Below are 27,526 nucleotides of genomic sequence, written 5' to 3'. Positions count from 1 at the left end.
CTCACATTTGACAGCATCAAACTCACAGCAGCATCACCTGATGTATTGGGACTTTTCCCCCCTTAATTAAACCAGGAGGGGGCATGGCTAGCACGTGGTGCATCCAACCCATGGGCCATGAGTTTGACAGCCCTGTGTTATAGAGTTTCCTGCTTGAGCAGAGGGTTGAACTATAAGGTTCCAAGGTTCCTTCTTCCAATTCTGTTATTCTGTAATTCTGAAAAGAGTATCCCCACCATTGAAAGAAAAAGGATAAGGGGAGAAAAGAAATGATCTTTAAAAAACAATTACTCTGGATTCTGTATCTTTTAATATAATGGAGAATGACCTTGTGCCCTCATATAGATTACTCCCAAAGAAATGCTGCACAAGGCAGCAGGAATGTTGTTACCCTTCACCTGGTATTGTATGCACATGTCTCATTTTGTTAGAAGCGCAATATACCAGATTCTCACTATTATCTATCTGCTATATATTTTAGTAGTAAATGCAATTTCAAGTTTTTGGCATCAACCCTCTGTGGAATTGTTATTCTGAAAGTAACTAGGTCTTGTTTTTTGCATTAACTCAAATGACAATTTCTGTTTTTGATTGGACTTTGATTACTATTATTCTGTTATTAGTCTGCTATTTTTTTCTAAACTCCTCTCTTTCCCCATGAAACGGTGTTATAAATTGAGTTTTGAAAAAAGTGATTGAAGTAGAAATAATGAAATGCAGTAATTAAAGACTCTCCCAGTGGGAAAAGAAACAAATATTGGGGGATTCAGGAAGGCTATTCCAAGGGATATTTTTCATTCATCTTCCAGCCTGACAGAACTGTCAGTGATTTTGACCTTGGCTGCAAAAGGCAATCATTAAAATCAAACAGTCACTTCAGCAGCTTTACTTTGTAGGAAAGAAGTTGTCAATAAGCTGTCAGGGTATATAGACCTTACCTGCAAACATAGCTGGCTGAAGCAAGCCCAAGGAAAAAAACTGTGTCCGAGTTTCTCTTGGGTGTGACTCAGTTTCCTTTATGGACATAAATTACCTTCACAATTTTGTTGGTGAACAAGTAAGAGGCTGCATAGCCCTCTTTGGAGTGTTTTTGAAAGAGTAAAGAAAAGAATCATACCAATTGCCATATGGAAAAAAATACTTCTACACAAATCTCACCTCCATTTTTTATGAACTTATAAGTTCATAAGTTAGGTGGACCTCTATGGAGATACATGTAGTTCATCAATGAAGAAAGAACATATATACTGTATATTAATTATCATTTGCCTAATAAATCAACAAAAGACCAATATTTTATTATCTCTTCCATGCCTTTAAAGCTTTCTTTTCATGTGTGTTCCAAAGTCCATGAGAAATTACCTTTGCTTAATTATAGAGAAGTTAATTTGAGCTAATGATTTTTATCATTTTATACTACAGATATCTCTGTAGGTTGAACAACATGAGTTACTTTGGCTTACTGATATTAATACTGATATTAGTGTGTAAAATTGATAAATCAAGACAAATTTATTTTCATATTTTTATGTAATTCATTTGTAGCTCTTTGAATACCTCATGTCAACAGGTTTCTATAAAGAGCATTCATAGGATCACAAATTAACTTATTTTTCTAACAAAAAGACCCACATTTTTAAGGTTTGTCTATAAACAAAAATACATACCGTAAACAATTGAAGCATCTGAGATTTATTTATTTAGTTCAAAAATATTATTATTTTTTTAAGAAAAAAAGATCACACCTAGAGCTTTTGTGCAGGGTTTCATTAAGCATACCTACTGATTCTCATAGGATTCTAAGCTTTTATAAATCCTTTGCCTTGAGATTTACCATTTTGCTGTTGTGATTTACCTTCAGCTTCTGCCACTTGTTTATACACGACTAGGCATTCTCTTTGCGTGCTGAGCTCATTCACCATTTTGTTCTTAAGAATTTATTTCCGACAGGCAGGGAAGCACACTATGAAATCTTTCATGGAGACTTCACATTTGTTCTTCCCTATTTGTTGTTCTCAGTTTAATTTAAAAAAAAAAAAAGCAAAGCCATTCACTTTGAGTGGCTGCCAGCTCTGTGGTGTGCACAAAACAGCATGGCAGATTCTGCAGTTCTCTCTGAGCTTTCACCTTCTCAGCTACCTCCCAGCTACTGTTCTGTGTGTGGCACAGCAGAGCAGCAGCCCATGATCCTAGTAACTAGCTACGCTCAGCAAGAAGAAGCTGCAGGTCTCTTTCTTCTCTCTTGCTTATATGGCATAATGCTTATATCCAAGAGAGGTGAAGTTCTGTATTGCCTCTAGCAACAGCAAAGTGCAAAGTGTGATATGTAGAATATATGTTAGTCACATAGGCTATGAGATATATGTGGCAATGATGAAAGAACACTTCTACAGATATGGGTCTTTTTGCTTTACAGCTAAAAGGGGAAATCCAAACAATGTTCTGAATGTTTGGTACTGTATAGCTACCTAATAATGAAGTACTGAGTCTCAGCCATCTGTCAACTAAATAGATACTCCTTTGGTCTTTTTAGCTGCCAGAAAAAGGGAGCGAGGGAAAACAAGGCATTCTTGAAATGTCTAGATTATCAACTAAGCAGCCCAAAATTGTCGGAGCATAAAAAGGTTATTGAATAGCATGATGGATGACTCTTGGAGACTGATGTGTCCTATTGGAGAAGTCACATCCAGTGGGTGGGGGAAAGACCAGGGTTAAGGGGGAAATGTGTGGTTTAGTATTGTCTGCACCCAGCCACACGCCAACATGGCAATTTCTAATAAACCAATTTACTTTTTCTGAGATGTGGCTAGAGACTTTAGCTTTGAATGAGGGGGATTTGACAGCCAGCCAATACTAAATCACATCCCCTCCTTCACGAGGATTGCCAAACCCATGACTGACCTTCTAAAGACAGGGAGCACAGAAACGAAACCCCAGTCAGGACAACCCTACAGTGGGACCTAACCTGCCAAAAATCATTTGAAACACTTAAAGAACTATTTGCAAAGACACCAAACTGGCAGGCTACTTCAGGTTCTGGTGGCCTGGCATAAATAAAGACATGGAAAGCTATGTGAAGAGTTGCACCATTTGCGTCGCAATGAAAAAACAACCAGGAACCACCCCCCTGGATTGCTACATACAGTTGTGGAACCAACGAGGCTGTGGGAGGAGATCACAATGGATTTCATAGTAGAGTTACCGAAAAGTGGAGGAAACATGGTTATCTGGATTGTAATAGACTTATTTTCCAAACAGGCACATTTCATACTATGCAACAGGCTACCCTCAGCTCACCAGTTAGCCAAGCTATTTTTGAAACACATCTACCACCTTCATGGAGTGCCACAAAGAATTATCTCAGACAGAAGACACCAGTTCACAGCAAAATTTTGGAGGGAGTTCCTGTGGACTATTGGGTCATCCCAGGGTCCTAGCTCAGCTTTTTATCCAAGCACCAATGGGCAGGGGGGGGGGCAGAGAGATTGAACGCCATGGTAGAGCAGTATCTGAGATGCTACATGAATTATCAGCAATTCAATTGGGCGGACCTCCTGCTTTTTGTGGTGGTTGCATATAATAATGCTGTTCACAGTAGCATGGGAGTAACCCCTTTCAAAGTAGTGAGCGACATGGACTTTGTCCCAATGCCTGAGTATCCAAGGCATCCCCCCTCCTCAGCCTGACCGATTGGATGTCAACGCTGAAAGCAACTTGGGAAAATGTAAAAAAGGTGCTAGCAAAAGCGGCACAAAGCTATAAAAACCAGGCAAACAAACACCGGGCCCTGCGAAGGCCATTCCAGGTGGGGGAGAAGGTCTACCTATCCACCAAGTACTTGGTTAAGGCTCCCTAGTAAGAAGTTGGGGCCAAAGTTCATGGGGCCTTTCCCCACTGTTAAGGTCATCAACCCAGTGACAGTGCAACTGAAGTTGCCCCGACTGTTAGGGAAAATACACCCAGTATTCCATAGTAGCCTCTTAAAACCTGTGGTAGGATCTATCCTGAGGCCACCACCTTCTGAATCCCCATTCCCTGTGGTCATAGGAGGCCAAACCCATTATGAGGTGCAGCGAATCCTCAATTCGAGGTGGCACAGGAGACAACTCCAACATCTAATCAAGTGGAAGGGCTACCCTTTATAAGAGGAGTCATGGGTAAAGAGTAGAAGCGTGAAAGCTGATTGCCTTGTGATGAGGTTCCCATGCAGAAAACCCAACCAAACCTTGGGGGGGGGGTTTCGCAGCCCTAAGTTCTATACCTGTAATAAATTTGTTTTTTTGTGTTGTACAGGTCACCTTCAGGAAGTGAGGGGAGCTGAATGTCAACAAAAAAGATACTCCTTTGGTCTTTTTAGCTGCCAGAAAAGGGAGTGGGGGAAAACAAGGCATTCTTGAAATGCCTAGATAATCAACTCAGCAGCCCAAAGTTGTCAGAGCTTAAGAAGGTTATTGGAGAGCATGATGGATGACTCTTGGAGACTGATGTGTCCTATTGGAGAAGTCACATCCAGGGGGTGGGGGAAAGACCAGGGTTAAGGGGGAAATGTGTGATGTGATTTAGTATCGTCTGCACCCAGCCACACGCCAACATGGCAATTTCTAATAAATCAATTTACTTTTTCTGAGATGTGGCTAGAGACGTTAGCTTTGAATGAGGGGGATTTGTTGGAGCCCTGACAGCATCCTTTAGAACTGCCCAAATACTTTCAGCCACATATATTTTATTAATAGTATATTAAGGTCTGAACAATGTTAGGTTCTTTTACCCAAAGGTCTGCAGAGAGCAGCACCTATTGGAATCAATGACAAAAAGGCTATGCAAGAACACCTGGAACTACCATCATCTATCAGGCACTTGCAAACTTTTTAATAACACAAGTCAGATTTGTGAACATCTTTTTTATTATTATTATTATTTATTTATTTATTTATTTATTTATTTATTTATTTATTTATTTATTTATAACAATCAGAAGCATACATTGACAAACCCAGAAGCAATTGTAAGACTAGAGCAATTTTCCAGAGGTGAAAAGGCAAATATTAACAGTGTTCTTCACAACTGAAAGAATACATATAGCTTATTAAGAAGACTGTTAGAGCCTAAAATATTGAGTTGCACAAGTTATTTTTATATGATAAAGAAGACATTATAGATAAAATGTGCTAGAACACATTTTATCAGATTACAAAGTGTCCTCTCTTTGACTTCCAGTTATGTTGTATTTGAGAGCATTTGCACCAAAACAAATTGTGTGTTCAATAGCACTTGGCCAATAAAAGAATTCTAATTCTAATTCTAAACTGTTTTTTTATCATAAGGAGATAGGAAAAATGATCATTTTTATCTGTCTTAAACAAGTTCCTCTTCCTCCTCCTCCTCTTCCTCCTCCAGAAATTCTGACACATTTTCAAGTATTTCAGAGAGGAAATGGATGAGTAAATCCTTCTGCTTAAGAAAGATACTTAGAATTCAGCAAACTTCCCTGTACAACTTCCATGGGGATTTTGATCTGGCAGGCTTAGTGTACACACATGACAAATGAATAATCCATGGACTTGAAAGTTAGTTTATATTCATTCACATGCTGCACTATACCTACCCAGAAATTTCTAGCACAAGCTATTAAGTCATAAACACATTTTTAAAGAAGCCTTTAAATTTAAAATTACCTGACATATTCAACTAAATTGTAAGACAATAAATAAATCCAAAGAAGAATAACTGCATTGTGAAGTTTCAGTTCAATCTGATTTCCATAGGCTCTTATAGATTAGAAAATAAAATAAGCGTCTAGATATAGTAGAAAGAATTACATGTATCCTTACTGAACTTAAAACTCTTTTGCGTGTTCCCTTGCAGTCCTATAACTATTTTATTCCTTTCGATTTGATACATTTTCCTTTGACATTTAGGCAAAGCCTATTATCATACATCACTATACTAATATGCTACATATACTAAATGTAACACCAACAAAAATATTCCTCTAGGCTGGTGCTGTACACATGCATTTGTCTGCATGATTTGGGGGGTGGGGGGGGGGGAGAAAGAGGAAAGGAGAGATAACCTTGAAAAAGGTATGAAGAAAAAAGTAAGGGAAAATAAAAGTCAACTCAGCTTGGGAGAATGAGAAGGCATAAGGAAAAAAAACTCAGAATAATACCACATTCTCTTTGGCTTTCAAGTCTCTGTTATTATAGCTCCACACTTGTAAGGAAACAAATCTATAATCCCTTGTTTAATTTACTTGGAAGTATTGACAAGACATGTGGATGTATCTTAATAAAAATAGATCTAATTATATAGATTTTTTTATACTGGCTGGATTCAAAAATATTACTAACTCATGAATTGTTTTTACTGAATAAGTTCATTTGGCTGGATTTATACATGACACTATGCTAAGCCTATTATATTTTAGTTTTCCTTAAAATGTTAATTGAATAACTGATTCATCTAATTATTAAGTTTAGAATTAAATGTATTTATTAGTGAAAACTTTTTATTATTTCCTACCAGGAATTTGAATTATATTTGATGGGACAAAGTTTTAACAATTCAAGTTATTGTCCAGGCAAACCATGTGATTTATTGCTGATCTAAATGTCTATGCCAAACTATATTCTAAATTGTGAAATTTCCTTTGGGACATTGCCTATATAAGATAGCAATGGCAAACTATTCCTTTTACAGAGGAGAATATTTTACAGAGGAGAATATTTTAAAGTATTAAACTGTGCAATCCTTGATGTTCTATTGAATACATTTCATTACTCAACTAGATAACATCATCAGTGCTAGTGGCCGTAAGGTTTTTTTCCTAGTTTTATACAGTAACTTATCTTGCCCTCCAATGTTGGTAGAGGTTTTCTCCTTGGTAGTTCTTGATTAGGGTATTGTATTCCACCCACCATATATTACCAACAGACTATTACAACCACACAGCATTACCATAGCATAGAAACCAACTAAAGCCTTCTAAAATAACTTAAGTAAACCAAAAGTCCCAATACCCCAAGAAGAAAATATACAGTTTCTACAACATACAGTTCAAACACATACAGTGTTAACTGCAACAACTTCTATGTAGGACAGGTAGGCAGAAGTCTAGCAAAGCACATCTATGAACATCAATCAGCAGCCAGAAGGAATGTCTTTGGAGATTCTCTGTCATCCAAGGTTGTCCCAAAGGTGCTTTTGCAAAAGGCAACTGGATAAGAAGTAACATATCTTTGAGAAAAAAACAAGGTCCAATTGCCCTTTGAAAAAGCACCTTTGAGTATATCCAGAAGGAATGAAAAAAACTCCTTAATTTCACAGCACATGGATGGACTCAACCATAGTGTCAATGGAGAAACTGTAAGCATTCTAGACTAGGCTATATACAAAAACCCTAGGGAATTCCTGGAAACTTGGCATTCAGATAAATCAGCCATCAAGACAACAACATTTGCAGACCTTTCAATAGACAATAAAAATATAAGAAGGAAGCAAATCTGTTCTATATTAGCATACTCCAAATACTGATTGTCTGATTGGTCCACACATACTGCAAGATGATTGGTTAAATACTGTGATTGGCTCGTTATGAATCAACCATGTTTGGCTGGACCGATCACGGGAGATTCAAAGAGCCATCATTGGCTGGCGAGCCACGAGCAATCCCTATATGAAGGGCTGCCGCGGCTCCAAGATCTTCTACAGATCTATACATTAAATAAAGAGCTGAAAAGTCACACTGGTCTCGAGTCTCCTTTCCTGCAATCCAACACTGGCGATGAAGGTGGGATCCTGAGACAAAGAGATCAGTCGAGCACGTGGCAACCAGAGCTGAACAACCGACGAGATGGCCGGCAGCAACTCGCCACCCGCACCATTCGATCAGGCGGCAGAGGACTGGGAATCGTATATCGATCGATTCCTCATGTTCCTTGAGAGCAACAACCTGAAAGATGAAAATGACCAGAGGAAGAGGGCCGTGTTCCTGACACACTGTGGGCCCGCAGTGTTCAAGATGTCCAAGGCACTGGCCAAACCCCAAGACGTGAAGGAGATGCCATGGACAGATCTGGACCGGCTACTGCAAAACCATTACGCACCAGCCATTCCCAACCTCATCCGGAGGCATGAATTTTATAGAAGGGACCAGAAGGAAGGCGAAAGCATCGGTGACTTCGTGGAGGCCCTAAGAAACCTCTGGGGTGTGTGCGGCTTTTCCAACATGGATGAGGCTTTGAGAGACCGTGTGGTTCTCGGATTAAGGGACCCCATACTCCAGAGCCGGCTGATGGCTCGAACGGATATCTCAGTCACTGAAGCCATCACTGAAGCCACCGCAGCCGAGGCAGCGAAACAGTCAGCAGTCAAAATGCGGCAAATGAACACGATAGACCGGCAATCACCCACGGAAGCCACACCAGCCCCAGACAAAAGACAGAAGCAAGCCAAAAAGCCATGACCACGCACCACGAGGACGTCGACTCCTTCTCTGAGACCAAAGATGATGATGAGGAAATCCAGACTACAATCGGAACGAGACTGACAGGAGCAGAGAGGTCGTAAGTCGGGGTTCCAGTGTGCCGGGTGCAGAGGAGACCATCCCCGTTCAGAGTGCCGGTTCCTAGACACCATTTGCTGGCACTGTGAAAAACGGGGACACATTGCCAAGGTCTGCCGGAATAAGAGAAGTTACAGCCCGAGGCGACGCGACAGCACCCCCCAGAACCAGAGACAGGCATGCAGAGAGCCGGTGGAGCCGCGAAGGCAGAAGCAAGTGGCTCAGTGAAAACCATCGAAAGGAAGAGACCCACCAGACAGTCACCATCGGGCACTCGAACACAACCGATGCCCGAAAAGTGCACGTGCAGGTCAACATCGAAGGCCAGCCGTGCAATATGGAGGTGGATTCTGGTTCCTATCTCTCCATGGTATCCTGGAATACAATTAAGTGTCTGGTACCTGGCATTCGCAGACGGGAGTTGGAAAGCCAGAGACTGACCCTAAAAGATTACCAGGGGAACCGGATCCCTGTGGTCAGAATCGGACACTTTCACGTAGTTTTCAAAGGACATGCCGAGGTACTTCCACTGACCATCGTGGATAAAGACCGCACAAGCCTGCTGGGGCTGGAATGGTTCACGCCATTGGTGACCGAGGTGACTGGAATCAACCACGTCGGTGAATTAGGCAAGTACTGTGGGTCCCCAATCTCATTTAATCTGAACCCAAATATTGCCCCGATCCACCTTAAGCCATGACGAGTGCCCTTCGCACTCAAACCCAAAATTGATGAGCAACTAGACAAGCTCATCGCACAAGGGGTCCTGGAACAGATAGACCACGCACGGTGGGAAACCCCAATAGTCACCCCCATAAAGCCAGACGGGTCGGTGAGAATCTGCGGTGACTACAAGGCCACCCTCAACCATGCATTGCAACAGAGTGCATACCCCGTCCCGGTGGTACAGCACCTCCTACACTCGCTGGGGGGAGGAAAAGTATTTGCAAAGCTCGACCTGGCACAGGCGTACCAGCAGCTGCCAGTCGACACCGAGACAGCCGAGGCACAGACTATTGTGACCCACAGGGGGGCATTCCATTGTAAAAGACTCCAGTTCGGAGTCAGCGTGGCCCCAGGGGTATTCCAGAGTCTAATGGAATGATTATTACAAGGAATCAAAGGGGTGGTGCCTTATTTCGATGACGTGCTAGTATCAGCGAAGAACAAAAACCAATTGGAAAGCCGCCTCAGGGAAGTCCTGCAAAAATTTAAAGAGGCAGGACTCAAAGTAAAAAAAGAAAAGTGCCAACTATGCACAGAGAAAGTAGAGTTCCTGGGATATTTGATTGACAAAAATGGAATCCACCCCACCGAAAAGAAAGTTAAAGCTATCAAAGAAGCCCCTAGACCTCAGAATAAAACGGAGCTGCAAGCTTTCCTCGGACTTATTAACTTTTATAATGTTTTTTTTGGGTTTTTTTGCCACAGAAGGCAACAGCGGAACCCCTACATAGGCTGTTAGACAAGACAGCCACCTGGTCCTGGGACAAGTGGGAAGAAAACGTGTTCCAGAAAATAAAAGACCTGCTAACATCAGAATCAGTCCTCATTCAGTACAGCGAAACCCTACCGCTGACCGTGACCTGCAATGCTTCACCATTTGGTGTCGGAGCCATCCTAAGCCACACTCTGCCAGAAGGGAGAGAAGCGCCAATCGCATTCTTCTCCAAGACATTGTCCAGGGCAGAGAGGAATTATAGCCAGCTGGATAAGGAGGCGCTAGCGGCGATCACCGGCGTGAAGCGGTTCCACGAATATCTGTACGGTAGGACTTTTTCCCTTATCACTGACCATAAACCACTACTAGGAATACTGGTGGGGAACAAGACCACCCCAAACATATTGTCACAAAGGATGACAAGGTGGTCCGAATTCCTTGCCGCCTACAACTACCAACTAATACACCGACCAGGAAAAAGCATCTCACACGCAGACGCACTGAGCCGCTCCCCCCTACCTGACCTGGAAGATGATCTGGCACCCACCACATCTATACTACAGATAGAGACATTACCCAACCCACCCCTGACTGTGTCAGACATTGCCAAAGAAACTAATAAAGACAGGCAACTGGCGCGAGTTTTGAAATGGGTGGAAAAAGGGTGGCTGGAAACCGATGGCGGTGACCAGTTTAAACCTTTCCGGAACCGACAGACTGAACTATTTACTCAAAGGGGCTATATATTATGGGGGGACAGAGTTGTGGTTCCTGGGACATTACAAAAAAGAGTGCTGGCCATACTGCATGAGGGACACCCAGGCATCCTCAAAATGAAAGCCCTGGCCAGGAGTTACGCTTGGTGGCCAGGGATGGACAAAGACATTGAGACATGGGTGGCGACATGTGGGAAATGCCAGAAATCCAGACCAAACCCCCCTTCGGCGCCTACTCTAGAATGGGAGACCCCCAGGGGACCGTGGTCAAGGGTCCATATAGATTTTGCCGGACCCACAAAGGGACATACATTTCTAATAACGGTCGACGCTTACTCAAATTGGCTGGAGGTTAGCGTCATGAAATCTACCACCACGGAGGCCGTCATCAAAAAGCTAACAAAACTGTTTGCCACCCATGGACTACCAGACTTGCTAGTGTCAGACAACGAGCCGCAATTCACGGCGTTGTCATTCGAAAAATTTCTAGCCGAACGGGGCATACGACATGCTTTGACAGCGCCCGCTCATCCGGCGGTGAACGGGCGGGCGGAACGAATGGTTCGTTACACAAAAGACATGCTAGAAAAAATGGACACTGGGGATATACACGACAAAATAAATAAAATGCTCACGATACAACACATAACACCCAACACATCAACAAACAAAAGCCCAGCAGAGCTACTGATGGGCAGAAAGTTACGATCATAATTAGACAGACTGCACCCAACATACAACCCCGAAAAACCACCAGACTCATCTAGTAAATACCGCATATTTACTCCGGGAGACGCAGTCTACGCAAAGAATTTCACAGGGGACCCACTCTGGGTACCAGCCAAAATAACCCAGGTGATGGGCCCCCGGTCGTACCGGCTGGGAACAGAAGATGGAAGAAGCTGGAAACGACACATTGACCAACTGAGGTCAAGAACATCCACTGACAACACGGGCAACACACTAACACCACAAATAGACATTAATAAAAATACCAGGTGGGGGGGGAGAAACCCCAAACATTAACCAAAAGGAAGGAGAAAATCCTCCCAGAACACAGCAACAACCCGAACACCCCCAACTAGCACCAATAGACAGAAAAACAAACCAACACTACTTACCGGCAGACGACTTCGGTAGAAGGGAACCATCAGCGGATGAACAAAATGAAGCCTCGCCCGGAAGAAGCAGCCAAGCCAGCTCAACCAGCCCAGAAAGACCAGGAGGGGGCAGCGGAGCCGACAACTCGACTGACCCAGGTAGACCGGGTGGGAGTTGCAGCAATAGGCCTGACTCACCCTTCCAGGCGGTTCCATCGACAAGGGCGAGAGCAACAAGGATTCCGTCCGAACCAGCCGAACCAGCCGAAGACCACACCACAACTGAGCTGCGCAAGTCAAGTAGGCACGTAAAGAGCCCCGCCTACTTACGGGACTACGTTACGTAGGACTGAACCAAGAGGGGAGGGGTGTTCTATATTAGCATACTCCAAATACTCTTGTCTGATTGGTCCACACTTACTGCAAGATGATTGGTTAAATAAACTACTGTGATATTAGCTAGAATCAACCGCGATTGGCCGGACCGATCACGGGAGATTCAAAGAGCCGCTATTGAGTTGGCGAGCCGCGAGCAACCTTCCCTATATGAAGGGCTGTCAGCTGTGCCAAGATCTTGTACAGATCTATACATTAAACAAAGAGCTGAAAAGTCACACTGGTCTCGAGTCTCCTTTCCCGCAATCCAACAAAATCCCTTCCAGCAATCTCTCCACATCTTCCCCAGTAACTGCTACCCATACAAGCAGGGATTAGCATAAAAATCAATCAAGCAGTGTTTTTATCATATTCTAATACCTAAGTATACAATACTAGGAACTACTGAGAAAATCCTATACCTAGGGAAACCTACTGTATGTAAATAGGAAGCAAATTTACTAGCACTAGTTATCTAGTAATGTAATGAAATATCGATGGGCAAATGACAAGCTCAGAAAGCATCAAGGACTCTACTCTGGAAAGCCACATGGACATGCCCATAAATGATCAGGAATTAAGGTTGATTTAAAAGAGATTTTATATGGATTTTTGTGAATTCATGAGTTGAAGTTTCACTGATAAATATTTGTATTTTTAAAAAACCACTATTTGCAATAGAACATCTTCTTCCAGTTCTCAGTTCCATACACGGTTATGCTAGTCACATGGAATTTCATAATATTGTATATATTAAGGTAAAGGACTCTGAATGATCACACTTTCACTGCTTTCAACTAGTGCCTCTGTTCCACATATTATCTGTATGAAAAATGAAGACCATAGTTGCTTGTCACAGGAAGCAAAAAACAAATAAATGCTTGACTTTGTTTCCTTTGCTAGTTTCTCTTTGCTCAGAAGAAAGAATAGAACACATGTAGAGTTGCTTCATGGAAAAGAAAATCACTGAAAGGATGTCATCCAGTCTAGGAATGGGATAAGTAATGAATTCTATCTTTTCTATGTTACCAATCAAGAAAATACAAATAATAAATAAATAAATAACTTGTCAGACATAGCGTACTAGTAATTTCAGGACAAGATGCAGCCCCTGTGCCCCCTTTTAAAGACCTGATTGAAAGACCTGTTTAAAGACCTGTTGAAAATTGACAAAGGAGATTCCCATCATTTTAAGTGAGCAAAAGCATGGAAACGATACTACTAGCCTTTCAAACTGACATATCACCATTTAGAAAAGAAACCTCACAGGTTACATACTGGTCTCAGTCATTCAAAGACTGTCCATTCCTAATTTAATCAGATGAGGATTTTTTTCTTTTTTATTGCTTTCCATTTCCAGTGTGTGTGTGTGAAGTATATGTATTATATTATATTATATATAAATGTTTGCATGTATCAATTGTTTGGAAAAGATAAAGCAAGTTAAATCTTGGGCAAAATCATATCCAAATTGCCTCGGGATGGATTTTTAACTATGTAAATCCAAGTAATATATCCTTGATTTTCTTTGGTTCTCAGTAAATACAGTATATGCTACTAATATGTTACTAAATGTTTGATCAAAACATTTATATATATTCAGAACAAATGACTATTACAGATTTTATCATGTTTTCTTGATCTTGTCTGAAACTCAATCTTTCTGTGATAAAGAATTAGACAAAAATGACCCTTTTCTGTCTAAAAGCAAAGGCTTCAATTGAGAGTGCAGTGTTCCCTGGCAGATATATCTTCAGAATACTAATTCCCAGTTACATTGAGAACTTGTGTGAGGCAGCGTTTTCTAAACAGGTTTTAAAAGCTTACTGACTTGCACTGAAAGTCAAGGAAATTGCATAGCTTTAAGTGCTAGGAATTTAAAAGAAGAAGTAAGAAGAAGCAAAGAGAAAAAAAATCTGAAGTGACACCCTATTCTGTCTTCGGATAGACTTGCTGCAAGACTTATAATTACAAAGTACCTGACCTCCTCCCTCTACCTCAAGGCATAGATTCTATTCAATTTTATTGCTCCCACATTTTGTGAAGTTCTCTGTAAAAGACATTTTATGAATCAAGCAAATGGCTCAGACCCCTTTGTAATTTGTGTTGTTTATTAAGGTTCTAGTTGCTGACTAAGCAAGAGTCTATTGTTTACTTCTTTAAGATGACTCCCAGGTGATGTTTGCTTTCATACCTTTTTTCTTAATTTTCCACAACAAAGAACACAGTGAGCCAGATTTCATGAAAAAATATAATGCTTAATTGTGCACTGCACACCATCTGACTGCACCTGTAAAATGTTTGTATACTTCCATCCTTTATTAACAAGGGAGTAGATTTAAATCTATTAGGAATCATCTCATTGCCTTTGGCAAGCTCAAAGTGCTTCTATCATTTGCTGCATGATTTATTTTTCAGAATAATTGTTCCCTTTGTGGTAAAGATGCATTGGTTTTATAAAGTAATTCCTAGGAATTTGATGATTGTCAGTTGTGTCTTTTCCCATATCTGATTGCATCAGAATTGTGTCCGGAAGAGAAGAGGCATGGCACCAAATATGTATTGTTTCATATTGGATATACCATTCATGTCTATCAGTTTATTTTCTGGGTGCAGATAGATTAGCCATAGTTTACTGTCCAACTTTTCATCATTATACTGCTACTGTTATGCACATAAAAGGGAATAATCAAAGGCCAAAATAACCAAAGGCCACTTCCTGTGGAACTGTCCATATTAACTACCTACAATGATGTTTCTAGATAAATACATTCTTTTCTGTGTCCTTATCTTATTCCCTATGTTTTACCTCAATTTAACTGTTTTATTATTTCCTGATGTTCCATAAATAGCATCAAGCTATATTTTGCTAGCTATGTTGAGTGGCATGTATGCTTGTTCTCATTTAAATACAGTAATAAAGACTGCTTGAAAATGTGTTGGGTGTAAACTAAATTGGAATTTACCCAGGGGTGGGATTCTACCAGTTCGCACCTATTCGCTAGAACCGGTTGTTAAATTTCTAAGCAGTTCGGAGAACCGGTTGTTAGAAGAAATTACTGGCCTAATCCTGTAAGGAAGGCAGGAAGGAAACATTCTGGTGTTGCTTACAGAAACTGCCTCTTGGTTAACCCTTATTACATTCCTGGCAGGTCTAGACTTCCTGTCTCTGGAACTTCTCTGGAGGTTTTTTTCCTCTCCTTTGATGGTGCTTTGCTTGTGTGGAGTGACTATTTAAAGTTACAATGGCACTGAAAAAAGTGACTTATGACCATTTTTCACACTTACGACTGTTACAGGATCCCCACAGTCATGAGAGGCCAGGCGAGGAGATGCGTGCATCGACGTGAGTGATATTGAGCTGGCCACGCCCAGCCAATAACATGACCACCAAGCCATGTCCACCCAGTCACATGACCACTAAGTCACGCCCACAACCTAAGCCATGCCCACAGAACCGGTTGTTAAAAATTTTGAATACCACCCCTGAATTTACCTACAGTAATTTTCCAACAAAACTCAGTCTTCAGTCTTTTTTTCGAATAAAAACAGTTGAATATTCTATCCATTTGTATTTGAAAGTAAGTGATAACGAGGAGTATATAAGTCCAAGGAATGTAATTTAAGTCCATGTTTATTTGGGGCTCATTTACAATTTGGAATATTTCAGGAAGATAATAGCAGGAGTTCTTGTGTAAACAAACCCCCTTATTAGAGGGATGACAATATATATGCAATAGGTATACATCATATCAGTGTCTGAGGCAAGAAGTCTATACATTTAAGAATTATGGAAATTATGATGAGTGGAACTTTAAGACTTAATGGTATCAAAGATACTCAAAACATACTTATACAGGGTTGAGTGATGAACTTTAGGATTGTAAAATATAAAGTGACAGAGCAAAAGTAATTGAGATTTAGCATTTTTCAAAGGAACTAAATATTTGTGCTAGATGATATCACAAATTCCAACAAACTTCTTTTAATATTATTGCTAGAGAGAAAAATAAAATTTACTAAAACATTTTCACCAATTCATAGCTAAAATTATTCTCTCTACATAGAAATCTATGGTGTCAATATAAAGTTTATTTTACCCTGTACTATCACCTCATTTTCTTTTTATGAAGACTTTGAAGAAAACATATCAATGTCTGAAAATAATCTTATTATATTCTGGTGTTTCCTGAAGTCAAGAGCTTTATACTGCAAATATCTCCAAGAAAAAAAAACAACCCATACTGGTTTCAATATAACCAGAACACCAGTCATCCAGTGTTCTGGCTCACATGGAAGCCAAAGTTTTTTTCTTCTTGTAAACATATGCATAGAACATGTCAATGCTGCAGGGGACCTGACATTATTAGAGCATCACTGGCAGACTGTGGTAGCTTATCCAAAATATCCATATGTGAGCACTTAGAATTTAGTAGCTAAAATAGGCTATTTTCTGCTTCTATATATAACTATGAATCTGTAACCAAAGTATTAGGCAATTTCAGATACAGCATCTATCTAAGAAGGAGCTTAGTTTTTTTTAACATAGACATCTATTAAATCTTTCCAATTACATAAATTCAATTTGGTGCACAACAGATCAATTTCATCTTACCACTGATCACCTTTTTCATTTGTGACCCTGTTTTATTAGTGATCTGCAGAAGCAACCTTCACACCTTTACCTCTTAAATCGCAAAACAAGGGATGGAGAGGATTGGGCCAGTGTGTATAGTTCCCTGGCCTATGTTGTATTATATCCATATACTGTATATAAAAGTGAAATACCACTCACGCATCATCACAAAATCTCCAGAACCATAAAGCCTACAAACTTGAAATTTGGCACATATGTTCCTCTTGGCTTCTAAGTACTCACTAAGAAAGGATTTTTTGAAATGACCATCAGAGCATTAGTGTTTTGTATATTATTATTAACACGCTCTAATGCTAAGGAGTTCTACTCACCCTCCCCATCTGAAAACAAATATGTTCCAAATGCAAAACACAAGCAGAGGAGAGGAGTTTTAGTTTCAGTTTCACAGCAGCAACCAGCTTTAGTACAGAACAGTTGAGCTAAGCCACGCCCAGGCTCCTTGCTTTCTCCTTCTTGCTCATACAGCAAATACTGCTTCAGTTTCCAAACAGCCCTCAACTCTCTCACACACTGACAGGATGCTAGCCAGATGAATACCAATAGATGCTGGTAGGTAGAAGCAGAATTTTTTTTGCCTTATTTTCCTCCCCAAAAACTAAGCCCGATCTCATAGTTTCGTAGTGAAGCACAGGGATCCAGCTAGTTCATACATAAGGCTCAAACAGAATTACAGATATATTTTGCAGTCATTTTATTTATTTATTTTTATTTGTTTGTCAAACATGTACAAGATAACAAGTATAGGTGTGATCATAAACATGAACAAAGGAAGTAAATACAGATAAATGGGGACAGTAAGACAGAGACAATAGGCACGCTGATACACTTATGCATGCCCCCTTTAAGGGCCTCTTAAAAATGGGGTGAGGTCCACGGTAGACAGTTTGAGGTTGAAGCTGTGAGGGTTTGAGGCTGTAACATCAGAGTCAGGTAGAGCATGCCAGGTGCTGACCACTCTATTGTTGAAGTCATATTTTTTGCAATCAAGTTTGAAGCAGTTTACCTTGAGTTTGTATCGATTGTTTGACCCTGTATTATTGTGGTTGAAGCTGAAGAAGTCATTGACAGGCAAGTAGTTGTAGCAGACAATTTTATGTACTATGCTTAGATCGGACCGCAGGCAGCACAGTTCCAGATTGTCCAAGCCTCAAATTTCAAGCCTGGGTGCATAAGGAATTCTATTGTGAGTAGAGGAGTGGAGTACTCTTCCTGAGAAACATTAGATTTTTTCCTCAATTGTAGACTTGTATTGGCATGTGAGAATGAATGTGGGAGTAGGAAGAGAGCCACAGACTGGACAACTGACATCTAAAAAGTATTTCAGCCCACAGAAAGAGAGAGAAATGAAACACATTTAAGAAGACTCTAGTTTTCCAGAGAATAAAAGGAGAGAAATACTTTCAATAGTGCAAAATCATGTCAATTGAACCTTAAAATATAGAGCTACTACTCTTGGAGGCCCTTTGTTTCTGGGCTACCTCAAGATCTAAGTGAAATGCACTTTATCAAGAATTTTTTCAAAGCTTTTGGTGACATCACTGCCCTCCACTCAAAAATTAAGTTTTCATATTAACTTCCAACTAATCTCCAAACAGGTTCAAATATCAAAACAACTTTCATGTGCATTTCTATAACATTTCAAAGTTAGGGAAACTATCAGATCACACTGAATCCTAACATTACTATATTTAGTGACAAAATATTTCATAAAATAGACCTTACCATGAAATCTTTAACATATATGCATCAAAAATGATTGATGTGACATATGCAGTAAATTGTTATGATTCTTTATCACATTGTTAAGTATTAATTCTTTAGGATTTAGAATTTTTCTGGTGTTCTTTATAAAACTGTTACATAATAATGCAAACTGCTAAGTGATGCTTTTTACTGTTCCAAATTTTCAACTAGAAGCCAGAGGCTAGGTAAAATAAGGAACAATAAGCGGCAGAGAAATAGAAAAGTTAAAATAAAAGTACTCATTCATTTAAAGGCAATCTTTTCACCAAAGAACATTTCAAATGCAACATTACTCTTGCAGTTCTTTATCATCCAGAATTTAGTTCATACTAGTTTCAGTTACAGAAGAACCTTTGAACTATTCTAAAAATGCTTGAAGCTACTTATTTCAATTCCTATAGCAAAAAGTCATTTAAAAAAAATCATGGAACATTACTGAAAGCACTTGAAACATGCTCAATTTGTAGCAAATTTACTAGGAGTTTACATAAAAGTCATTATATGCTTTTACGTAGAAAAAGCTGAAATAATATTAAAGCCCTGTTCAGTTTTGTTCCCTGGACAAGACCCAATACTGTGATCATGGGTTATATGTCCAAGCATACAAGCACTTTACCAGTTTTGGATCTTTGCAGAAATTGAAAATTGTTTTCCTGATAGGAATTACATTTCAGATGAATATGATATGATGTGATATGATATGATATATGAGCATATACATACATCTATTTACACATACACACACATTAAAAAGTTGTGAAGTTATTTTTCTTGATTTTCCATTTTCCTCTGTGATTATTTACTGCAGTTTTAGCCTTTTTCCCTCTTCTCCCAGTGATTTCTTCCTCCTTTTCCAGGGAGAAAACAGTGATGTCCACAAAATTAGTCAGGAGGTAGCAAACTATGATTTCTCTTAATGGTTCTGATCAAGATAGTTAACTTTCTGTTATTAAGGAAATAACTTAAAATACATTAGAGTTCACAAGACAAAGATTATTTTTTCTTATCATTGTCTTGACTTTTCTGATACAATTAGCCTACATTTTAGCATAAACTCAAGTGTGTGACAATGTTCCTAGTGTTTGCATTAAGTTTGTTGAGAAACAGCAATGGGGTCATGCATATCTATTTGTAATGGAACTAAAGATGTCACTCTACTGGCAGCTTACTACTTCATTAAGGTTGGATGCTCTTATTGTTGATGGTTTTATGTATCTTAATATTCAAATTAGTTCTTTATAAAGTTAGATATCTCAATGCAATTATTTCCTTTGGCTTCTAATTCTTCTTTTTTCTTCTTTTTCTTCAGCGTTTGTCTCGCGCTCTGGCGAGGTCCGCTAATGTCCTTGAGTATTGCTTCCACGCCTCTCTGTCTGCCACGTATGTCGGGTCTGCCTTCGCGATCTCTAGATCGGCCTTGATCGTGTCCATCCAGCGTTGCTTAGGTCTACCACGCGGTCTCGCTCCTCCGACAGTCACCTTCATCGCAGATTTGATGATGGATTCTTCCTTAGCGCGACTCACATGGCCGAACCATCATAGCCGGGACTGCCTCATGACCGTGGGGATGGGCATGACGTTGAACTGTCTACGCACTTCTTCGTTCCTGACGCGATCGAGTAGGGTGAGGCCTACCGACCATCGGAGCATTCGCATCTCCATTGTCTGGAGTCTGCTTTCGGCTTCTTTGGTCGTCGGCCAGCACTCTGCGCCGTATATGGCCACGGGCGCACTACAGAGTTATAGATTTTCGCCTTCAGACGCATCGGCATCTTCTTGTCACAGAGGACGCCCGTGACGGACTTCCATTTGCCCCACGCTGCGTTGATCCTGGCTACCACCTCAGTTTGTAGTAGGCCTTCTTCCCCAAGAGTAGTTCCCAGGTACTTGAAGGTGGAGGCGCGCGGTAGCTCCTGCCCGTTCACGTGGATGGAGCCTGTCGTTTCGTTGTCAGTGGTCAGATATTCGGACTTCTTTAGGTTCAGCCGGAGGCCGAACTGCTCGAGGCGGTCGTGCCACTGTTGGACTAGGTGCTCGAGTTCAGCCTTGCGCAGGTTGGCCAGGAACACATCATCGGCGTAGAGCAGCATCCATGGGGCGGGTGTGTACAGGTCGTGGTGTAATTGTATCCATCACCAGAATGAACAGCAGTGGTGAGAGAGCAGAGCCCTGGTGTACGCCGACGGTGATATTGAACTCCTCTGATATCCCAGCTGCCGCTTTTACACGGCTTTTGTGACATCTGTATAGGAGTTGGACCCATTGTACGAGCAGCTCGGGCACGCCATGATCTCGCGCAGTGCGTACCAGATGAGATCGTGCGGGACTCGGTCGAAGGCCTTTTCCAAGTCCAAGAAGGCGGTGTGGAGCGGGATTTTCTTCTCTCTGTGAGCCTCCATCAGCATCCGCACACCGAAGATGGCGTCGGTGGTGCTGCAGTTCTTGATGAATCCGGCCTGGTTGACGCTGATGTCGACGATGTCCCGAATGCGCTTATCGAGGACGCGTTCAAGATCTTCATAGTGTGTGACAGTAACCTGACCGGTCTGTAGTTGGAGCAGTCCGCTGGGCTGCCCTTTCCCTTCCAGATCGGAACAGTGGTGCTGCGGTACCAGTCGTGTGGCACTTTTCCCGTGGAGACGATGTTGTTGAACAGCTCGCACAGCCACAATGCCGAGCCCGGTATTGCCTTTTTCCAGAAGTCGGCAGGGATGTCGTCTGGTCCTGTTGCCTTATCGTTTTTCATGGCCTTGATGGCGTCGGTGACCTCGCTGGCGTGAATTCCTGAGACTGGACCTTCGACGGGGTCACCTCGCGGGGTTCGTGGGTGTGGGAACTCCTCGGTGGAGATCTTCTCGAGTATTGCCGCCACCTCGGCAGCGTCTCTGGGGTTGACGATCAAATTTCCCCTTTCGTCGTTGATCCCATGAAACTGGTCGATGTCCAGGGTCTTCCTGTGTCTGCTTTTGGCTAGGCGGTAGATCTCATTCTCGCCTTCTCGCGTGTTCAGCTTCTCATAGATGTCGTCGTAGTGGGAGCTTCTGGCTGTCGCTACTGCTTTCTTGGCTGCCTTTTGGCCGCCTTGTACTGCAGAGCTTCTCGCTGGTCTTGTCCTGAAGAAAGGCCTTGTAGAGCCGTTTCTTCAGGTGCACGGCATCTTGTACTTCCGGTGTCCAGAGCCATGTATCTCGTTCGATGCGTCTCTGTCCTGGCTTGGTACAACCAAGCTGTTGGCAGCCTTTGACTTCTAATCTAGTGTTAAAAAATTATTACAAAACTATTTTATAAAACCTCCAACCATATACCAAATAATATAAAAATATTCATTTAGAAAAGTCCATCAAGACTATTATGTTGAACAAGAGCTGTGGTAGCACAGTGGTTAGAATGCAGTACTGCAGGCTACTTTTGCTGACTGCTGGCTGCCAGAAGTTTGGCAGTTTGAATCTCACCAGCTCAGGTTCCACCGTTCCATCCTTCTGAGGTCGGTAAAATGAGGGCCCAGATTGTTGGGGGCAATATGCTGACTCTGTCAACCACTTAAAGAGGGCTATAAAGCATTGTGGAGCAGTATATAAGTCTAAGTGCTATTCCTATTGAACATCCTTTTTAAATCTAGGGAAAGGGACAGCCTACAACTATTCTACTGCTAAAGGGCTTTTACCATTAAGAAATTGTTCCATTCAGTTGGAATCCCTTATTTTGTATTGTACTTTAGACATAAGCAAGAACATGTCATGACCTCTTTCTATGTTATATCCTTTCAGATAATTTAAATACTAATAACAGAACACCAGGGCTTTTTTAAAAAAATATATTTACACCAATGAAGACTTCTTAAAAAAAAACCTCCATTTTTTATTGGATGGGTTTCCAAAAATTGCTGAAAACCATAGAAATATTGTTCTTCCCCCTCCATTAATTGGGAACTATGGTGGCGCAGTGGTTAGAATGCAATATTGCAGGCTGACTCTGCCCAATGCCAGGAATTCAATCCTGACCAGTTCAAGGTTGATTAAGTCTTCCAGCTTTCCATGGTTAGTAAAATGAGGATCCAGATTGTTAGGGTCAAACTGCTGACATTTGTAAACCACTCAGAAAGTGCTATAAAGCCCTATGGGGCAGTATATAAGTCTAAGTGTTCTTGCTATTAATTACTCTTCACTGTACTTAACAATAGAAAGTGGGTTTTGCAAAATTTCATGTTGCACAATCAATAGTTTTTAAAAGTTTGAGTGAACCTGAGGGGAAGGAAAACAATTTTCTTCTCCTTCCCAAGTTTCTTTGCATGACAAAAGGGTAGGTTTGGATAAATAATCTGGGCCTGGATCAAATGCCAATTGCCTGGATCAAAAATCTTGTATGCCAGGGCAATGAGTTATGATGTCTTGTTTCTACTATGGAACAAACTTATGTTCATTAGTGGCTGATATAAAAGTGAGTAAATTGTAATATGCTACTGGCTGGAGATATTTAACAAATAAGCATGCCATTGTTAGTTATATCATTATTGATTGTTAATTCACATATATTCAACTTGCACCACAAATCTCCTTACCATTATTGCCCTAATTTGCTCAGATGTAATCTTTCATAAGCAACTGTAAAAATTAATTGAACAAATAGATGAGATTTTTAATTGTAAAATTCAGAAAATGAAAATGAAATTATAGTAAACCAACTACTGTGTAATAACCATCTCTTATATTGTGTCTTTATAAGACCTTACTAAAATTTCAATAAGAGCAGTCACTTTCCATACACAGACCTTAAATCTGTCTGTGCATTTGTATTGCTATCTGAACAGAAATAATAAAAGAAAAAAGCTAATGCTAAGTGTAATGTCTACTTCCAAGAACATAATTCATCTGTTCTTTTAACAATATTCATTTTCAAAAGTCAGCAATAATAGTGTAGCTTTTTGTTAATTCCTCATCTGAAAATATTCCTTGACATTATATTGTATGTGACCCAAATAAATGCTTTGCAAAGCGTATTTTCCAGCATTGACAGATATATCATTTACTTTGTGTATGTTTAAAAAGTAGAAGATATAAATGGGAGCGAGGGGGAAAGGGAATTAATGTGCAAGAAAAGAGCAAGCTGAAAGTGAAAATTGTTAGAAAAGTCTACTTCATTTTTTAGATGTCACATAAAAGCCAAATTCACATGGTATCAGACATTTTCAGAAGTCCCACATGACTCCCTGCTAGCTTTGCTACAGAACTAAGAAATCCAGCAGGTACTGCAGTGCTGTCAAAAATTTATATGATTAGTAAATGGGAACTGCCTGTTTTCCTAAAGTTAATGTTGAGTGCTAATATAGATAGCTGGAACATGATAACTAGGTCATCTCTGCTCCAGGCAATAACTAGATATAAAGCCTTTAAAATAACTCTCTGAGATATTCTGTTCATAGTAATATTCTTTTTTATTAATTCTTTTTCTTCTTGGATGTCAGAATAATTAGTTTGACCAAGAGGTCATTTGGACATGCCCCATACCTGTAATTTGTTTGCCTAAGGAGCTTGTTCATTTTTATGTTCTGTCATGTTCTGTTTAATATGGATCCTTAGAGGAGATTTTGAATGTTCTCTACATAAAGATGTCTTTTTAAAAAATTCTCTGGAGTTTAATTAGCAATGTCTTTGAACTCTTTTTATTGGAAGAACTCATGTAAGATGTTACAAGAACCTGTAGAACTCCACTTTCCCCAGTTTATGCACTTAAGATTTTTTAAAACAAGGAAATCAATACTAATTAAAGTTTCATTTTCTTTTCATAAGAAAAAGCATCAATAAAACAAATAAATCATTAACACAGATTTTGCTTGTGTTTTCCCCATGTCTTAAACGTATAAACTGATTTTATACACTGAAAATTTGAAGGACAAAACTAACATGCCAGATGTATAGAGTAAATACACAATCTTGACATTTTCATTAAAATTGTGTTTATTGACATAATTTAGTATATATGCTGCCAAAGCAAGCACATTGTCATAATTATAATAGCTGATTTACCATATTGTCTAATGTAGATGATCAGGATGAAGAAAGAGAAATTATTTACATGCACATTTCAATTCATATTGAACTTTACACAATTATATTGGACAGTAATAATAACCCTGCTTTCAAAGAATTCATTATTTTTACATAACCAGTAGTAGGAATGCCCAAGGTAAGTATGCATTTTTTAAAAATGTATAGACAAATGAATGTGCAAAATGTTGTTATATATAAATAAAACTTGGCTATAGCTGGTAAAAAGGATTAAGAGTCTTAGTAAAAAAACAGCGATAAGATGTGTTTTGAGGTAGGATTTGAAGAGAAAGAATCTTAATGCACAATAAATCACTTTTTAGAGAATGCTACAAAGGGAAAAAGTGAATATACGGCTTTCAGTTGAGCAAATTCACTATAGTTTATGTTCTGGAACAAGTCTAACCCGCTGCACTAAATTTTCAGTTCATGAATACATATTTTAATTCAATCTCAATATTCCTGCTGGACTCATCTTAGGCAGCTCAGCTATGATTTCTTGGTGATCATAGGGATATTTCCATAAAATCATCACCCCAATGCTATTGGCAATTCATACACTCAATATGATGTATTCAGCCATGTGACAATGAAGACTGAGTTGAGAGGATTGGGAGTTATCCTATACTCTTAGAAGGGCAGGTGAAATTTTGATAATTATTATGTGTGTGTGAGAGAGAGGGGGGGTACAGAGAATATAAGATAGGTAGTGCCTACCGTCCCTGTCCTATTGTTTCTTTTATATATTTTTATTTTTCTTATATGTATCCATGTATTCATAACTATGTTTTTACTTATACCTATTATCTTGTAAGCAATTGACAAATTAAAAAAAAATAGATGACAGTTGAACATTGGAGGCAGGGGTTGTTTGTTTTGTTAAAATATGGGAAAAGCACAGTGTTGGACTAAGAACTGAAACTCACTTCTATGTTTCCCTGCAATGATATTCCAGATGTTTTCAATACCTTAAAAGGGGAAGGCAGGTAGATCTCCTTCCTTCCTTCCTTCCTTCCTTCCTTCCTTCCTTCCTTCCTTCCTTCCTTCCTTCCTTCCTTCCTTCCTTCCTTCCTTCCTTCCTTCCTTCCTTCCATCTGTACACGATAGGGAGAAAAAACCAAGTGGGTTCTATGTAATCCCAGAAACTAATGTTTCTTCTTCCCTCCCTGTCTTATACAACCACTATTTTGTAACCAGTTTAGTGGTGCTATATAATCAGCACTGTTAACAGTAAATTGCATCAGTTGAACTTGTGTAATTACTGCTTTAATTGATCCAATTAATTTGTATCCCTTAAAATTTGTGCAGTCCAAAAGATGTTTTAATGCTTTGAAGAGTTTCTGGTTCAAATAGCTCGTGTTTTCTGATGGATGTAGATTTACTAGACTAATGTCCTATCAAAATCTGTACCTGTCAATAGTGGTGTCCCCCAAGGCAGTGTTCTAGGACCAACTCTCTTCATACTCTACATAAATGATCTCTGTGATCATATTAAGAGCAACTGCGTTCTTTTCGCTGATGATGTAAAGCTGTTCAATACCACAGACAATATTGCTACCCTTCAAAAAAGATCTTGACTATGTATCAGAATGGTCAAACAAATGGCAACTTCAAATCTCAAAAACTAGAGGAAGCAGGGGAAGCTGACTTGTTAGCAGAACTAAATCTTGGGGAAAAACCAGCTGTAAAACCCAAATGGTCCCTGGGAGTCAGTTGGAAGGATCCTGAGGGAAAGCCTCCTCCAGGAGTGACCACTACCCATCGGTGTGGAAGAGAGGAGCCATGGCAGGAGAAGGAAAGAAAGAATTTTTTATTGACTCAGGCCATGCATCTTTTAAATGAAGCTATCGGAGAACCTCAAACTGAACAAAGGTATGAGGGAGAGGAGGGGGAGGCAGCCCTAGCCAGAAGAATCAGAGCAGCCACCCCCATAAATCAACCTGGGCTAGCGCAACAGGCAGCAGCAGCCCAGGGGCCTCCAGTGGGAGGGGTAATTACCAGAAGATGTAGAACTCCAAAGGTGCCTCCGTTGGAAGTAAAATATGGGGGGGATCCCAAGGAGTTAGGATTCTTCCTGGCACAAGTCTGGAACCATATGGAGGAATATGGAGGGGATTTTTCCTCAGAAGCAGCCAAAGTTAGATGTGCTACCAGGGCTCTGGAGGGAACAGCTGCAAAGTGGATGGTGACTTTGCATAATGATAATGCCCCTCAGCTGATGAATTATGACCTGTTCATGACTGCGCTGCGGGCCAAGTTTGAAGACCCACTTGCTGAACGTAAGGCCAGAATTAGGATGAAGACCATAAATCAGGGGCAGAAATCAGGGGCCGACTACACCCAGGAATTTAGAGAGCTGGCATGTCATATTCAAGGCTGGTCCCAGGGAGCCCTGATAGAAGCTTTTAAAGATGGGTTAAATGAAGATGTATATCAAAGCTGTATTGCCAGAAGAGACCCCAATGAGCTGCAGCTGTGGTACGTGCTGGCAGCAGAGGTGAAAATTGATATGACCCAAAACAGATGCTGGGGGTGGGGTGGGTTGGAACAAGTCCTCCCCCACCAGCCCTCGAGAAGCCTTAAAACCTCAAAAGGGAGGAATGGCGGCAAAACCCAAGACCACTGCTTGCTTCCGATGTGGGAAGGAAGGTCACTGGGCTGTAGATTGCCGTGCCAAGTTAGAAGCAAAGGGGGAACCAGGAGGAGGAAAAAAACCTGAAAAAACCCCAGCGAAGCCTCGCGAAACGGCACTTAAAGCGGAGGAGGTTGTAGAGATAGCCCCTCCGAAAGGAGAGGAGCTGGGAGCTCCAACCTCTTCTGAAGAGAGTGAATCCTAATCGGAAGATGACTCACTGGTGAATCCAAACAAGGGCCCTATGACCATTCC

This window comes from Notechis scutatus, chromosome 5 (genome assembly GCF_049901735.1).
Source record: "Notechis scutatus isolate UNSWTSFEM ecotype Mainland chromosome 5, rNotScu1.2, whole genome shotgun sequence".
NCBI lineage: Eukaryota > Metazoa > Chordata > Lepidosauria > Squamata > Elapidae > Notechis > Notechis scutatus.
This window is presented reverse-complemented; position numbering follows the sequence as displayed.